The sequence below is a fragment of the Tursiops truncatus genome, chromosome 18, assembly GCF_011762595.2.
Source record: "Tursiops truncatus isolate mTurTru1 chromosome 18, mTurTru1.mat.Y, whole genome shotgun sequence".
NCBI classification, from domain to species: domain Eukaryota; kingdom Metazoa; phylum Chordata; class Mammalia; order Artiodactyla; family Delphinidae; genus Tursiops; species Tursiops truncatus.
In genome coordinates, this window is record NC_047051.1 from 14,498,304 (window position 1) to 14,516,274 (window position 17,971).

At 40.2% G+C, this 17,971-nt stretch overlaps 1 protein-coding gene across 16 annotated transcripts in view; it reads left to right on the forward strand.

Moving 5' to 3' along the window:
* COG6 (component of oligomeric golgi complex 6) overlaps nucleotides 1-17,971 on the forward strand; it is a 288,003-nt gene that overhangs the window by 138,658 nt on the left and 131,374 nt on the right. The window lies entirely within an intron of this gene.

The following is a 17,971-nucleotide window of genomic DNA, read 5'->3' on the forward strand; positions in this document are numbered from 1 at the left end:
CTTGAGACGCAGGTCAAACTGTGTAACCTCCCTGAGTCTCTGTTTTATCGTTTGGTAAAAAGATGAGAATAGTAATACCTACATCACAGGGTTGAATAAGGGATACATATGTACTGACCTGCTGTATATACTAGGTGCCTAAGAAATAAGAACGTCTGCATCTAATTTTCAGGCTGTAATTTATCTTGCCATAATCAGTGCTTAGCCCTGTACCTGCCCTTAGGAGAGGATGCAATAAATGTACGTTAAATAAATAAATTGATGAGAAAATGCTGAGGGAGTCAGCAAGATCTCTGAGAAGGGCGTTTGTCTGGAAGACACTCCGTTCTTCTGCCCCCAGTCAGTATCCCTCACCCAAATTCCTAACGCTTCGTACACACATCCAGGGTTTGTTTACTCTTAGCATGGAGGTGGGGTGGAAGGGAAGGGCAGGGGCTCTGGACTTCCACTGCCTACTTTTGAGTGAGTGAGTCAGTTGAGTTGATTAGAGACCACTGTTCTGTTTGTAAGCCTAAATCCACTAAAATGGGAACAAGTAGGTATTTCTCAAAATTCTTGCTGCCAGGTGTGAAGAAAAGCTTACAGTGTTATAAAGTGTGTCCCCAGATAGCCCACTGGTGGTGACCCCTTGGCCCTGTGCTGGGGCAACCTTCGAGGGGACTAGAGAAAGATGGAACTCTGCTCCCCGCCCACCATGTTTTAGTGCCAAGTACTTTCCATAAGCACTTTCTAAGCTAAAAGACAGACTTACACATCCATCGCTACTATTTCATTAGTTCCCCCTTCAAAATCATCTATCTCTTTCTCTATGTCTATGCCTGTTGCTCCAGGAGCAGTAAGTGATGAAAGGCAAGACTCCTCCAAGAAGATGAAAGGTCCACTTGTTATGAAACATTGCCTTTTCCATGGTTTAATACTCTTCAGATCACAGGTAGAGCCCAGAGCACTTTCCCTGGTGTTTGCCAAACCCCAAGCCGCAGACGGTAGAAGAGGCAGAACATGAGCAATGCAGGGATGTGGGCTGAGGGATTCTGTGTTTAGACAGATGCTGTCCAGCTGTGTGTTGAGCCAGAGAAAGCAGGAGTCCACACCTGGAGCACGGGCCCCAGGGGAGCGAGTGGAGACGTTTGCACCAACCATGTGAGGTCATGGGGAGAGCCAAGCGTGAAGACAGGATTCTCAGTCATCATCACCCACAAAGTGTCACCAGGAAAGAGAGGGGTTTTAGTCATAAACTGGATAAATGGCTTATTTTTCTTGCAGAAGAGTATGAGAATGAAGTCATATGAAAAGGGATATCAACATAAGAAGCACTAGTGACAGATTTGGGTGGGTGGGAGTGGTGAGGGGATGGTAATCCTACTTCCTTGTTATCTCCTGACCACTATGTATCCTTAGTCTAGACCTGGTTTATTCACTAGGTTTTAGTTCGTGTGTCCACACGGATCAATTGGTAATGGCTACCTGGAATGTAGGGAAAGAGCTGATGATTGATTACTGATGTCTGCCCCAGGACAGGAAAGAGGAATAGTTGGATTAATGCCGTTTACTGGTCAGCCCTGGTCTAGAACTCAGCTTGCTTTAGGCTTTACTTTCCTCATCTTGAAAACCAGACCAACCAGATTTGTGTGAATTATTTTAAGCCTAAGGTGTAACTAATGAGAGTATTGTTTGAGGGTCATTGTGGTTATATTAAGTTCACTGGCTTATAACACCATGTTTAGCATTCAAGTAAATGAAAGTTATTTAACCTTTTACATTATTTATCATAATCCACTCATTGTGCATTGGTATCTGGGATTATAGTAGTCCTGGTATTATGTTATCATTTACATAATGCAGTGGTACCTGATATAGCCTTACGGATTATAGGCTTGGTGTTGGTTGGTGTTTTATAGTGAAATGTTAAAGACTGAAACACTGCACAATTTATTAAAGAAAAGGAGGGGGCACTTGAAACTGTCTTGGAGATCTATGTCTGTCTGTCCATCTCTATCTATCCATCTTCAACCTGTGGGAAATAAGAGTATTAGAGGTAAATAATAATATAAGCCTATATTTTAAACAACTGCTTTATAACAAATAAGCTTTTGGATTGCAAAACCTTCAAAAAATAGTCCTAGTCTCAAGGGTCTGGAAGAGACTTTGAGAATCCCCCTAACTTTCTAACCACCCCTTGTATTCAGGCAGGACTTCATGTAAAGAGCTTCCAGAACTATTTTGCACAATTTTCTTCTTTAGAGTTCCTAAAGCAGATTTGACCGTCTCCTTGAATCCGTTATTGCATGACGGATCCAAGTTTTGTGGGACCTGGAACTCAGACAAATTTCGGGGTTCCTTGTAGAGAAAAGGGATACAAGAATCTCTTTTAGAAGTTTTACATAAACATGAGACATGTAAACACATTACCAAGTCCTCTGCCAGGGTTTTGGAAGGGGCTCGTAGCCTTAACTTTATCAGCTCTGAAATGTTAACTTTATCATCTTGGTATTCTTAGCAGTCAGTAGTTTGGGCTAATTTCCTAATCCTGCAGGAATTGAGGAAATAGCTCCTTACACACTTACCTAAGGTAAGAAAGTATGTAATGGACTCTGATTTCAGGTATCACATTCTTCTAGGAAGCAGAGTCCAAGAAGTGAAAATGTGGGAGTGAGTGTATTTTAAAAAATTGTTTATAAGACTATAGGCAATTATGTATAGAATAGCCATTTATACACTGGCACACGTACAAAGAAGTTGGGGAGTTTTTCTCACTCTTTTCTGTGGTAAAATAATCTGGCCTCCAAAAATAGCTAAAATTTTTTATTCTTTCCCCCTTTCCACCCCCTGGCCTTCTCACCTCTCCTCTCCTCTTCCTTTCTCCTTCCTTCTCCTTTTCCACCTGCTTCTTTAATTTTCTTTTTCATTCTTTTCTTTCTTCTTCTCCACCTCCTGACCCTGCTGTCCTTCCTGCATCTCCTTTTTTGTATCTTTTTCTCTTCCTTCTCCTTTTAAGCTGCATATGAAAAATTCCAAAATATCACAACCAAACTGTTGACAACAGCGAAAAGTTAGGCTCATTGTTCCTAAATATCCCTTTCTTATTTACTTAATTTTTTTAGGGATATTGAACAAACTCAAATTAATTGTGAGCCCATAAAAGGAACTGAAGGCCTAAGAATTACCCAAGAACAGAATCAGTAAAAATAAGGTAGCAGTCAAACCCCCAAAGTACAGATATTGGATGTAGACACATTTCTGGTATCCTGAACTCCAAACACAGGGCTAAATCATTGAAACACAAAGAAAGGAAAAAAATTGTGTTTTTAATTTTCTTCTTTCAGAAAGCACTCTGTTTCATTTTTTTCTCTAACCAGGTCTGCAGACATATTTTGCAGTTTTGTGAATTTTTGTCCTTTTGAAGTGATCTTCCCATTACTCAAATTTAGGAACTTTGTTTTAAAATTTTAAAACATGAAATATTTCAAATCTCAGAAAACAATACAACAAACACCAAGAGAGCCCATCAATCAAATTGAGTAGATTTGCTGTATTGTTTCTGATCTCCAATTTTTTTTTTGAAGGAATAAGATATTTTTCATGTACAGTTAAGCCCTTCAGTATCAATGCTCCTTGGACCACAGACTGTAACTTGAATCACTAGGTTAGAACAGAAACATATTAAAAAGACATGTATTCACAGTTCAGCTTTTCTATACCCTCAATATATTCTATTTTGGTACTTTTATAATATAAAACACTGCATGATGAGAAGGTTTACAGACTGCCGCTGTTAAGCAAATTTGTACATTGATTGCCCAAGTTAGTTTTAAGCAAGATGATCTTTTCACATCAATTAAGTTATTTCCATTAGTTTAACTTTGAAATGATGTTTGTCTGTTTTTTCCCATGGTGCCAGCGGCAGCTCCGACACACAAATACATGTGGACACATTTTTTTCTTGAAAGAAATGTTCAGAAATGTAAACATCTTTTGCTGAAGTTAGTGTAACAAATTTCTGATTTTCAGAAAACTTCCATGTTAAAAAAAATTGCTAAAGCTCAATGATTATTTCACCCAGGTCTATGGACATTTGGAAGTCAGCAATATGGAAGTGGTAATAAAAATGGTTTTTAATTTTTAAAAATATTAGTACATGTGATTCTTCTGGGCGAGAATCATTATTTAGCATGTTCTAAAACGCAATGAAGGCAGCAACATATAGCACTACGTTGGGCAAGTTATTTAATTCTCTGTATTTTATTTCCTTTTTTGTAAAGTGAGGATAATAATACCAATTCTTACCTCACAGATTGCTGAGGGTGTTTAATGAGCTGATATATGTTAAGCACCCGAAACAGTCACTGATATAAACTAAGCATTCAGTCATTGTTATCTATTATTATTATTAATAATAACATTATTAGGAGTAGTAGTGCAAAAAACTGATAACAGAAATACATTTGGGCTCTTCCCCCTGTCTATTTTAAAGATTTCAAGTCTTAATTTAGAACCCTTCTTTCCTTCTACTGAAGTCTAAAGCACTCAGTCGAAGACTTCTGTTACAAAGACATGATTTTATATGTCAAAGAAGACTATTATTCAAAGTCTAATTACAGTTTGGATGAAGAATTGATGTCTTTAGGCAATTGGCATTTCTTTCTAAATGCCTGCACTATAAAGAAAAGGGCTGTTAACTCTTGATGGTAGCATCTGCAGTCTCAGGCTAGTCTAGTAACGCAATCCTAGTTTCATTAATTTAGAAGAGACCCCATGAAGATGATTTGTGTGACCCAACGTAGATAAAATTTTCATCAGTCAGGGTTCCAAGAAGAAGTGGATGAGACCCTCCAGTGGGGCAATCTGAAGAGCAGAGTTAACCAAGGGGACCCCGCCCGGTTAGCAACTTCCCGAGCTTTTACCCGCGGGGCCTGAAGGGGGCGCGCGGAGGCAGCCGTTACAGACCCTGGAGACCCAGAGGGTCTAAGCGGGGGCCGTCCTGTAGGACTGGAGAAGGCAGCAGGCCCTTGGTGACCCTACAGGGAGGGAGCTGGGGACCAGCAGGAACTCCACTCTCCTCCTCTGATCTCCCTAGCTTGCTTTCCACGGGCCAGACCCAACTGGAAGCCAGAGAGTGTGGGTACCACAGCCAGTGAAAAACGATGGAGAGTGGACCCGCAGGGCTGAAGGGAAAAGATCCAGTGCAGAGGTGCAGGCGATGAACACGGGACTAATGAGAAAGCTGTTCTCTTTCCCCCCATCCTCTTACCCCATGAAGCTGGACCTAGAGAAGTAAGGTGGCTACTCCAAAGTTTAAATTGTCTAAGCAACAAGTCCATTTAACATGTCCGCTTCAGAGACGTATGCCTCTCAGGTTAAATCTGAAAGTGACTTTATTTAAGATACTCACACATCCAAGGAAAGCATGTGCGCCCCAGAAGGAAGCCTGACAGAGCTGCTGCTTTCTAATGGGATGAGCGATTTTCTTTCCAAATTCCACCTGAATCTCAACTCTTTCTTCACTTATATCACACAAACACGAAATCAGACAAATGACCTGCTCCAGATACGGACACTGGTGAATTGGGGTATGCTTACTTTCGCTTTAGAGTTTCAGGATTTTAAGTCATTTTATGATAAAATCATTAGGGCCTCACATACTTTTTTTTTTCTTCGCGGTACGCGGGCCTCTCACTGTTGTGGCCTCTCCCGTTGCGGAGCACAGGCTCCGGACGCGCAGGCTCAGCGGCCATGGCTCACGGGCCCAGCCGCTCCGCGGCATGTGGGATCTTCCCAGACGGGGGCACGAACCCGCGTCCCCTGCATCGGCAGGCGGATTCTCAACCACCACGCCACCAGGGAAGCCCTCTCACATACTTTTGAAAACTGCAGTTTATTCAAAAATATAAACTAGTGGATATATTTGGTTATTTGATAATAATCATTTTAAAGTATGTCTCACAGATGCACATGGGCAGCATTTAGTGTTTTTCAGATGGGCTTATATAGATTCTGCTTTTATCTTGGTCTCTATAGTAAAATTATTGACAAAGTAATGAAACAAAAGATATATTGTTCTACGATTGTATGCCTTGTGCAATAGCTCTCAGCCTCTTACACCTTCCACCAGCAATTGTCTCCAATAGGTCTCAACATTAATGTTTCAGATTTATTAGATTAATTAATTTACTTATTTATTAGAAATTTAAAAGCCCTCACTTTCAGGAAAGGTCAGATTTCATAAATAGCCTGTTATTATGTTTATCATTTATTATGTTAAACCTGTGAAAAATTGTAGTTGAAATTGCTAAGGCTTTAAAATAAGTAAGAACTATTCTTTTAGCAGTTGAAAATTGCAATTATATAGTTGAGTATAAGTATATATAGTTGAGTACTATAAGTATAATTGCAATTATATAGTTGAGTGTAAGTTTTATTACTTTGATGACAGTAAAACATGTTCAGTAAAAACTATTGCCATCGAAGTGTTTTGTAAAATTCTAAAATGGCAGGTGGACAAAACAGGCTTATCGGGAAGCTGGACAACAAAGACTTGTTGCACACACGGGAAGCAAGGGTTAGAAGAAATTTAGTCCAAGGTGACAACAAGCATATCAACAGTTATAGATCCCTGGAAGCGAGGGTCAGAAGAATGTGGCACGCCACAGACACGAGTGACAGCCAGTTATGAAGCTGCAGTGTTAATTCTGTGTCTCCTCTAGGCTCTAGTGGGTCACAGAGCTTCTGGCCCGACCGTGGTACTTGGATCCCACAATACTGGGATACCATCCCATGGTACTGGGAGGCCTTAGCATATGTTGTGGCTCAGTGCTTTTTAGAAAACATGTTTTAGCTTGTTAGATATTCACAATGACTTCAATTATATGTCTGCTAAAAGTTATTTTCCTTCTGAATCTAAGAATGCATTGCTTAAAGTAAACAACATATAAAAATCAGAATTAAAAAAAAAAAAGAAAGATGCTGATTTCAGCTCTGAGTTCAGAGAAAAGAATGTCACTTGCACACTGGCTAAGGTTTCCAACATAAGCCTGGGGACTAGAGAGGAGTGACAGTGGCAGGGACAGGCTCCAGCAGAGGTGGATGGCTTGCTGGCAGCATCATTAATATCTTTCACCTGCTCCCCTGGTTTGACTCATCTATGAAGCCTCTTCCTGATAATAATCTGGCTTTCCTTGTAGATTTGTCTACAGGGGAGCAAATGAACAAGCAAGAAGATCTGGTCTGGTCCTTTGCTTTATGTTTCATTGTAAGTTAATCAGTTGCCATTCTGGTTATTATACATCAGTAACTGGGGATCCAATTAATGTGAGTCTTTCTGGAGAGCAGGATCTACTATTGATGTTCTGATTGACTGGGTTTCTAAGCTTGCAGGGCTCAGGACCAGACCCTGAGTAGCAATGAATTCACTTAATTCACCAAGGTTGTGGCATCCTTGGGGACCTCACTGGGAAATCTTTGCTAAGTTTGCTTTTCCATTCAAACCATAACAGGAGGTCTGATAAGACTGACTTTTACAAACCCCATAATGATCCCAATGGTTCGAATTGGTACACTTGATACACTTAATCTTGCTTACCTGAGCCTTGAGCTAACACGAATTCTAGAAATTTCCCTGGTTTGGACATTGCTCAACACAAAACCTTCATACAAATCAGTTAACTGAAAGAACAAGGAACAAATCTAAAAAGGATAAAGCTTTCTTCTGTATTTTTCTTCTTGGGGGAGAGCTACTACAGTGTGAAAGAAATGACATATGTCATAACTCAGATACAAACTCTGAAGCTGGGATATTAAGCTAGAGTATTAAAGGTATTAACAGTGAGCTCTAAAAACATGCAAGGATAGTCGGAAAGTAATTAAGAGTAAAAAGACGGAAATAGGAATGGAAAGACAAAATTTTATTAGCCCTCAGCTGACAAAGTAAACCTTGAGGCTGAGTGGAATTTTGTCCCTCAGATCAATAAGTTGAACTGTAGATTATATCTATAAGCTAAGCCTCATAAGCTGAAATAAAGGCAAAGCATTTGAACTCACTTCTCCCTTAATTATTTATAATTTGTATATTTCCTAAAAGGACTGTGTGGTAGTTTATGCCATATAGCATGGATAAAATAAAAGATAAAATCCAGTTATGTAAGTGTGAACCACTTAGCCACTTGAATAAAAAGCATCTTAGATCCACCCCATCCCCCCACCAAATATCAAACAAAATCTGTCTTTGAGTAAGATTTTGTAAGACACACAAATCAAATATTAATTTTGGTATCTTCCCCACCTTTATGAGAGTAAACTAGTACATTGCCCCAGCAATACAGGGAGGATACTTGTTCTTAGTTGACGGAGTTGCTGACTGTTACATTAGCTTCAGAAGTGATCTGACCTGCGCAGCTGTCTGCCCGGTCCCGATGTTGAAGGAGGATCGCAGAGAGCCCCCTACAGTGGCTTCTTCTTTTGTTTCAGTCTCAAGCACGGAAACGTTTCCTATTGTTTTTAGCACCAAGACACTTGGTATGCACATGGTTCCCCCTTATCCGAGTTCCTCCCATCTCTGGGGTGATATAGGGGAGGGGTCATTGGTGTCTTCAGGTGTTTACATGTGTCCACCCCTCATGGTCCCCCATCTTGTCTCCCAGGCCCAAGGTCTTGGAACCATGGCCATCTCCTGTCTTTGTTTTCATCCTCTCTTTAAAGGTCAAATCCCCAGTCACTCTCCTGTTTAATGCCCATCTCCTTGTTTGCTTCTCCCAAAGTGCTAAACATTTCCAAACAGAGACTGGGGGAAGGAATTATTTAGAGCTCTAGTCCTTGAAACACTGCCAAGTCTCCCAAAGGCAGAACTTCAGAACTCAGACCCCAAAGGCCTTGCTGTGCTTTCTATAAAGAAAGAAAAAGAGGAAATTACTTTCTTTTTCTTCTTTACAAAACTGTATTTATAGTATAAATATAATCAATACCTCCAAGTGACTTCGTTAATGTAATAGCACAGAAATAAAATAACAAGACCTAAACAGTAAAAGATGTAAAATGATTATATTAGAAACGTCAGCAAATGAAGATTGGCTTGTTTTCCACAATTGTACAAACTTTTATCTGAGCGTCTCAGCAGCTATGGTGATAAAGGAAACAGTGGATTACCAAGCTCTTGCCTAAAAATAGTGGGTGAACACCTATCTGCACTGTATTGATAAACTAGATACACTAGTAAAGCGTCTTCAGTATATGCTTTAATGAAACACAGGACTCTACAGAAATTTGCTAAAATACTACCAGTGATTTGCAAGTAGAATTAAGCTTTCAGGCACCTTTAACTCAGGTCTGGGTCTGTTCTTGGAAAATGGGGATTGTCTATAATTGTTGTCGAGGAGTTATTCATGTTTTTAAAAAGCACTTTGGTCTGATTTGTTGATGTAACTTTTACTTTCTGTTTTTCACTGTCAAACCTAAGAGTATGCAGTTGGCAGTTCTCACAAGAAGCTGTTACTGGCCCCTGGTGTCAGGTGACAGCAGCACAGGGAGGTCTTGGTGGGGAGAGCTCTGGAGACCCACTGGAGAGAAGGGTGGGTGTGCAAGCAGGGGAGGAGCTGCATCTCAGAACGGCCAGAGCAACAGCCAGAGTGCAGAGAAAAGCTCACTCTGAGCCAGGGATGAAGGAAGGTGAGGAACTCAAGGACTCAGAGCTGTGCCGAACCAGGAAATGGAAATCCACATGCAACACCCAAGCAGAGGCAGGGGCTGGGAACAGAAGGAGCTGTGGTCAGTAGTCTAGAGCCAAACAGAATCCAGAGGAGGGGATGGGGATCTTTAACCGTGTTACCTGTACTGCCAGATGGTCTGTGTTTTCTGCAATGCTCACACAATCCGGATGGTAGGTATTATTATCCTTGTTGTTTCACGTCATCACAGTAGCCAAGAACATGGTCCAGTGCATCACTAGCTTAAATGATAGAAGAAACTCATTAATATTCAGATCCATTTACTAATAAATCTAAATTTATATTAATAAAACGTTTATTTGTGGGCACAATAAACACTGTGTACTTAACACAAGAGTTACCATTGTCTTTAGTGAGAGAGTTGAAAGCAGCAAGACCTAAGGGCCCAGCCCACCAGCGATGCTCGTCTTCCTGTGTGAGATGCACTTTTAGTAACTACAAGTGAATAAAAAGGAAAAAAAAGGCAAATATAGAAAGGCAAGAATTCTTTTTATGAAAGATGTAATTGCCTACTTAGAAAGTTCAAGGACGGTAACCAAAAATTACTCATGGTAATTAAAAGGTGGAAAAAGAGATCCATAGAAAATCTTTTATCTTTTTTTCAAATTTAATTTTATTTATTTATTCATACAGCAGATTCTTATTAGTCATCAATTTTATACACATCAGTGTATACATGTCAATCCCAATTGCCCAGTTCATCACACCACCACCTCCACCCTTTGTCCTCTACATCGTGTCTCAATTTCTGCCCTGCAAACCGGTTCATCTGTACCATTTTTCTAGGTTCCACATATATGCGTTAATATACAATATTTGTTTTTCTCTTTCTGACTTACTTCACTCTGTATGACAGTCTCTAGATCCATCCACGTCTCAACAAATGACCCAATTTTGTTCCTTTTTGTGGCTGAGTAATATGTACCACAACTTCTTTATCCATTCATCTGTCGATGAGCATTTAGGTTGCTTCCATGACCTGGCTATTGTAAATAGTGCTGCAGTGAGAATTGTGGTACATGACTCTTTTTGAATTATGGCTTTTGCTGGGTATATGCCCAGTAGTGGGATTGCTGTGTCATATGGTAATTCTATTTTTAGTTTTTTAAGGAACCTCCATACTGTTCTCCATAGTGGCTGTATCAATTTACATTCCCACCAACAGTGCAAGAGGGTTCCCTTTTCTCCACACCCTCTCCAGCATTTGTTGTTTGTAGATTTTCTGATGATACACATTCTAACTGGTGTGAGGTGATACCCCATTGTAGTTTTGATTTGCATTTCTCTAATAATTAGTGATGTTGACCAACTTTTCATGTGCTTCTTGGCCATCTGTATGTCTTCTTTGGAGAAATGTCTATTTAGGTCTTCTGCCCATTTTTGGATTGGGTTGTTTGTTTTTTTAATATTGAGCTGCATGAGCTGTTTATATATTTTGAAGATTAATCCTTTGTCTGTTGATTCATTAGTAAATATTTTCTCCCATTCTGAGGGTTGTCTTTTCGTCTTGTTTATGGTTTCCTTTGCTGTGCAAAAGCTTTGAAGTTTCATTAGGTCCCATTTGTTTATTTTTGCTTTTATTTCCATTACTCTAGGAGGTGGATCAAAAAATATTTTGCTGTGATTTATGTCAAAGAGTGTTCTTCCTGTGTTTTCCTCTAAGAGTTTTATAGTGTCCAGTCTTACATTTAGGTCTCTAATCCATTTTGAGTTTATTTTTGTGTATGCTGTTAGGGAGTGCTCTAATTTCATTCTTTTACATATAGCTGTCCAGTTTTCCAAGCACCATTTATTGAAGAGACTGTCTTTTCTCCATTGTATATCTTTGCCTCCTTTGTCATAGATTAGTTGACCATAGGTGCGTGGGTTTACCTCTGGGATTTCTATCTTGTTCCATTGATCTATGTTTCTGTTTTTGTGCCAGTACCATGTTGTCTTGATTACTGTAGCTTTGTAGTATAGTCTGAAGTCAGGGAGTCTGATTCCTCCAGCTCCTTCCTTGTCTCTTGTAACATTCTTTATTTTAAAGTCTATTTTATCTGATATGAGTATTGCTACTCCAGCTTTCTTTTGATTTCCATTTGCATGGAATATCTTTTTCCATCCCCTCACTTTCAGTTTGTATGTGTCCCTAAGTCTGAAGTGGGTCTCTTGTGGACAGCATATATATGGGCCTTGTTTTTGTATCCATTCAGCAAGCCTGTGTCTTTTGCTTGGAGCATTTAATCCATTCACGTTTAAGGTAATTATTGATATGTATGTTCCTATTACCATTTTCTTAATTGTTTTGGGTTTGTTTTTGTAGGTCTTTTCCTTCTCTTGTGTTTCCCACTTAGAGAAGCTCCTTTAGCATTTGTTGTAGAGCTGGTTTGGTGGCGCTGAATTCTCTTAGCTTTTGCTTCTCTGTAACGCTTTTGATTTCCTCATTGAATCTGAATGAGATCCTTGCCTGGTAGAGTAATCTTGGTTGTAGGTTCTTCCCTTTCATCACTTTAAGTATATCATGCCACTCCCTTCTGGCTTGTAGAGTTTCTGCTGAGAAATCCGCTGTTAACCTTATGGGAGTTCCCTTGTATATTATTTGTCGTTTTTCCCTTGCTGCTTTCAATAATTTTTCTTTGTCTTTAATTTTTGCCAATTTGATGACTATGTGTCTCGGCATGTTTCTCCTTGGGTTTATCCTGTATGGGACTCTCTGCGCTTCCTGGACTTGGGTGGCTTTTCCTTTTCCATGTTAGGGAAGTTTTCGACTCTAATCTCTTCAAATATTTTCTCTGGTCCTTTCTCTCTCTCTTCTCCTTCTGGGACCCCTATAATGCGAATGTTGTTGCATTTAATATTGTCCCAGAGGCCTCTTAGCCTGTCTTCATTTCTTTTCATTCTTTTTTCTTTATTCTGTTCCGCAGCAGTGAATTCCACCATTCTGTCTTCCAGGTCACTTATCTGTTCTTCTGCCTCAGTTAATATGCTATTGATTCCTTCTAGTGTAATTTTCATTTCAGTTATTGTATTGTTCATCTCTGTTTGTTTGTTCTTTAATTCTTCTAGGTCTTTGTTAAACATTTCTTGCGTCTTCTCGATCTTTGCCTCCGTTCTTTTTCCGAGGTCCTGGATCATCTTCACTATCATTATTCTGAATTCTTTTTCTGGAAGGTTGCCTATCTCCACTTCATTTAGTTGTTTTTCTGGGGTTTTATCTTGTTCCTTAATCTGGTACATAGCCCTCTGCTTTTTCATCTTGTCTATCTATCTGTGAATGTGGTTTTCGTTCCACAGGCTGCAGGATTGTAGTTCTTCTTGCTTCTGCTGTCTGCCCTCTGGTGGATGAGGCTATCTAAGAGGCTTGTGCAAGTTTCCTGATGGGAGGGACTCAAAACCTTTTATCTTTATATGTAGTTTTGCTATTTTTTAGTCATTGCATAGCATAACATACATGGGATGTGATACTGAAGAAATTAAATTCCAATAGAAATACTGGGCCAGAAACAGTCAAAAGGTCACAGTTTTTCACATTAGTTAACATAATCAGTTCATTCATTTACTTATTCATTCACTAACTCATTCTTTTATTAGTTCTTTTTGTAAATATATAAAACCACAGGCCCTGTGTTGGGGAAGTGAGACAGCTTCCAGGGTTCCTGTGAAGTTTCCAGGCTACTGGAGGAGAAAGCTGTTAAATATGTTGTTACTCTGAAGGTTGAGAAGTGCTGTCATGGGCGAGATGCTGCCATTTCCCCACACACCAGCACAGTGTAGGTTTCAGAGATAATTTTTGTGTCATACCAGAAATACAGTTTTGTTAGTTTAGGGGTCTAGCTCATTTAATCAAACAAAGACAAAGCCAGCCAAGCAAAAACTCTCCTTTTATGCTTTGCATTTACTGGGTGGCTTTACAAAGAGATAATATTGGCAATGTTGAATCTCATTTGCCGAACTGGGCTTCAGGTGACATTTGGATCTTTTCAAAGGACAAAGTTTTGTCATCATTGAGAATATGTGAAGAAGTGTTTTAAGCCCTGAAAGTACTCCCTTCAGAGGGGCAACAGTGCTGAGTGAGACAGCATCATTACAATAAATGTCAAATACCCCAAAGGGACTTCTACGAAGGAGACAATACTCCCTGAGCTGCATCAACGTGGGTTTAAAAATGCTGTCTCCAAACTTAAATATCACCCCTTTTATGGTAGAGCTTGTCCTGGTTTTGCATAGCTCTTATTGACCCAGAATTCAGTACTTACCTGTACTGCAACCTTCCTTTAAACACTGAACAATAATGATTTTCTTAAATATTCCCATTGCTCATGGGAACTGGGATCAGATGAACTAGATTTGGGTCTCGGCCCATCCTCAGACTGTAACCTAAAGGCAGGTTTCATCTCTCTAAGCCTCCATTTTCCCCCCAAACATTTTATTATAAAAAATTTCAACTGAAAGACTTTTACAGTGAATACCCATGATCCTATCACCTAGACTTTACCATTAACCTTTACTATACTTTCTTCATCACATTATCTATTCATGTATGCAACCCTCCATCCATCCATTAGTTTATTCCATTTTTTTTGATGGATTTCAAAGTAAATTTGCAGAGAGTAGTATCCTTTCCCCTAAATACTTCAGCATATATATTGTTAACTAGATTGGATATTTGCTTACAATTTTTATTTTTGATATAAAATGGATAAATCTTGTGTATGAACCACTCTTTTTTAAGTTATAAAATGGAGTGGAGAGTACTTGTCTCAAAGAGTTGTGAGAATAACATGGGCTAATGTGAAAAGTTCTTTGTAACTTACAAAGTGAGGTATCAGGGTGAGGCACTATTTTTACAATTGTAATTAATGTAATCATTGTCTCTTTGATAACTGTGACTATTAGATGGGAAGCCAACTCTGAGAGAGTGGCCATTTCTGTTAGACACATTACCTGCATGAGTATAAAAGCTATCACGGCCCCAATGTTAATTGTCAAACAATTTGCACACAAGTACTCACACAATCATGACAGGGCTGCTTGTATGACATCCATCCCAGTAGTCTGGGCAACTGTGCAGCGTCTGGAATATGTCTGGCAAAATGGTGATGGCAACGTTCCCTTCCCCTCGATTCGATTACCATCGCCGGACTGCATTTTCCATGCTATCTGGGTGGCCCCAGAGGCCGGCCCCGGCTTTACATCCATCTTTGAGTTCTGTCACATTTCATGGATGGTTGACAAATCAGAATGCTGTGGTCAGAGAGGGAGCTTGGTTTCCTGTCCCCGCTTAACAAAACCACCAATGGCACTAAAGTTTCAAATGTGGACGCTTGTCAACCAAATGCTGTTATTTGGTGCCAGTTAATCCTCATTATTAATATTGTGAATGATTAGGTTATAATGTATTTGGTTAATAAAATGCTACTGTGGAGAAGCTTGGATAGGACTGGTCTGGAGCTCGACCTGCCTGAAAATACTGAGCAGGTGTTGGAAGTTTATGGCTAGATTTGGGTCATGGGAGAAAGTCCTGTCCAGTGGTGTGGATGTGGCATGGCTGCTGAGAAGAGGTGGTTGAAGCAAGTTGCCAGCATCAGAGCATAATGATTCCACAAGGAATAAGGAGGGTAGAACTCCACATACATGGAACAGGGGCTCTAAGGGTTATCACAGACTGTGAAGGGACTGAGATTTTTACCCTTCTTGCAAACTAATAAGTTAGCCTGCCACAGTTTCATGGATGTTGGCAGAAGACACGAGACTCTCGGTCAGAAACAAAGGACTTTATTTGTCAGCAAGCGGCATGAGGTCAGGTTTGCGCTGCTTCCCTCGGTTCTTGAACAATGGCCAATAATCATAAAAGCATTTGATATTTATGAGCACTTACTACGTGTTGGCACTGTTCTGAATGCTTTTCTTCCTTACTTCGTTCAACAATACGATGACCTTATTTGTGTCCTTATTTACAGATAAGAAAACAGGCACAGTGAAGTTAAGCAACCAGCTCAACTAGCAGCATAGTTGAAAGAAGTGGAATCAGGATTCCAGAGTAGGTAGCATCTGAGGCTGTGTTTTTAATCCCTTTGACATGTATTTCCAGGTAACCAAGTCCTAGAGAGCTATGGTCAGAACTGCTTGTTCTCAGTCAGGGAGGTTCAGGTGACCGGTACCTGACAATGTTAAAGTCCAGAGCATCCCAGGAAATGAGTTTGGAACAGAGTATGCTAACACGACCTATTTTGTTAGTGTAAATACTTTCAGTTGTGTAGGACAAATGTGCCTGGGAGGCTACTTTGAATGAAGGTAGCAGTGGTTTCTCTCTTTTTTATAGAGGGTTTCCCAACTACTGCGATACTATGGTAATGTGTTTTTCTGTAACCTTATAACTCAATGTAATTACCATTGCACATTACAAGCCCCAGTGAGCTCATTTTACACTTTAAGTTGGAATTCTATATATAGCAACATCCAAGCAAAAGAGTTTACAATCCTATTATTCCTTAGTCTGTCTCCCACATTCCATATTTTGTTACTTTCCTCAAACTTCTCATCACTTCACCCCCATCCATGCTCTCAGTTGACGACTTGCTTGCTATTTAACTGAGATCAAAGCAATCGCAAAAGAACTTGCACAAGCGTCCAAAGCATATCTCACTGACTCTGCATCTGAGACCTTATAGTCTATTTTCTCTTTTGCTATTATGAATATACTAACCTGGCTCCTTGCCAAGGGCAACCCTGCACTTGTACATGAAATTGGAATGCCATTTCCTGTGTTCTACCCAAGGATATTGCCCAGCAGTTTTCTCCTCTCTTTCTTGAATAATCAGAAAGAGAGGAGAATAATTTCCAGAAGCAGTTATTTGTCCCATCTACCGTGCTACTTTTCTATCACCCTTTACAGTAAAACTCCTTAATAGGGTTGACTCTCCTTCATGTCTCCTGAGTTTCTCCTCCCATTCTCTCTCAAGTCTATCCCAGGTATGCTTTCGTTCTCACCTCTCCACCTAAATTGCTTTTGTCGAGTTCACGAGTGACCTCCATATTGCTAAATCCAATAATCAAAACTTAAGTCTAGTCAAACCATAAGTGACATTGTGGATCACTCCTTCCTCCTTGAAACTGTTTCTTCATGTGACTTCCAAGTTACCACACTCCCAGTTTTCCGTTTATCTCTAGTTGCTCCTTCTCAGTCCTCTGCTGTTTCACTGTATATCTCTGACCTCTAACACTGGAGTGTCCTAGACTTCTAGACAGCTTCTAGACACTCATATTTAGTCCCTTTCCCTACGTAAGCTCTCCATAGAATGCAGAAGATATGCAGAGCAACTTCTAAGCAAGAACAGCTTTAGACTGGTGACACTGCCAAGGTAGTGAATCAATTCTTTGTCTCTCTCAGACTTGATCTGAATAACAGTTTTTCTTTTAAGACAGTTTTGTGTTCCTGAGTCATTTATATATTCATTTATTCAACAAATATTCATTAGGCATTAACTAGAAGGAAGCCATTGTTTTAGATGATGGGGGAAGAGTGTGGAAGGTGACAGACAGTGCCCCTACTTTCAAGGAGCTTTCACTCTAGTGGGGAGGGTGTGGGGGGAAGGATACAGCCAGTAAACAGGTCAATAAACTATCAAGATAATTTCTGAAGGGCTTGGACAAAGTGACATGATAAAGGATAACGGGGTGGGGAAGGATCGTGGGTGGTCAGGTTAGCGTTCTTTAAGATGACTTTGGAGCTTAGATACAAAGAATGAGAAGGACCTCCCCAGTTATGCAAAACCAGGGAGGGCTAATCCAGGCAGAGAAGAGCTCACTGCAACAGCTCTGAAGTCGGCATGAGCTGAACCTGTTGAAGGAGTAGAAAGAAAGCCAGTGGAGCTAGAACACAGGGAGGGGCCAAAGAGGTACAGATGGCAGGTCACGTGGGGTTTGTGACCTTGGGAAAACATATGATGTAACAAAGTAGGGCCATGGAAACCACTGGACGGTTTATTCAGGGAGCAATTCAAACTGATTTATATTATTTATTTATTTATTTATAAGAAGATGTTGGGGGTAGGAGTTTATTAATTAATTTATTTATTTTTTCTGTGTTGGGTCTTCGTTTCTGTGTGAGGGCTTTCTCTAGTTGCGGCAAGCAGGGGCCACTCTTCATCGCGGTGCACGGGCCTCTCACTATCGCGGCCTCTCTTGTCGCGGAGCACAGGCTCCAGATGCGCAGACTCAGTAGTTGTGGCTCACGGGCCTAGTTGCTCCGCGGTACGTGGGATCTTCCCAGACCG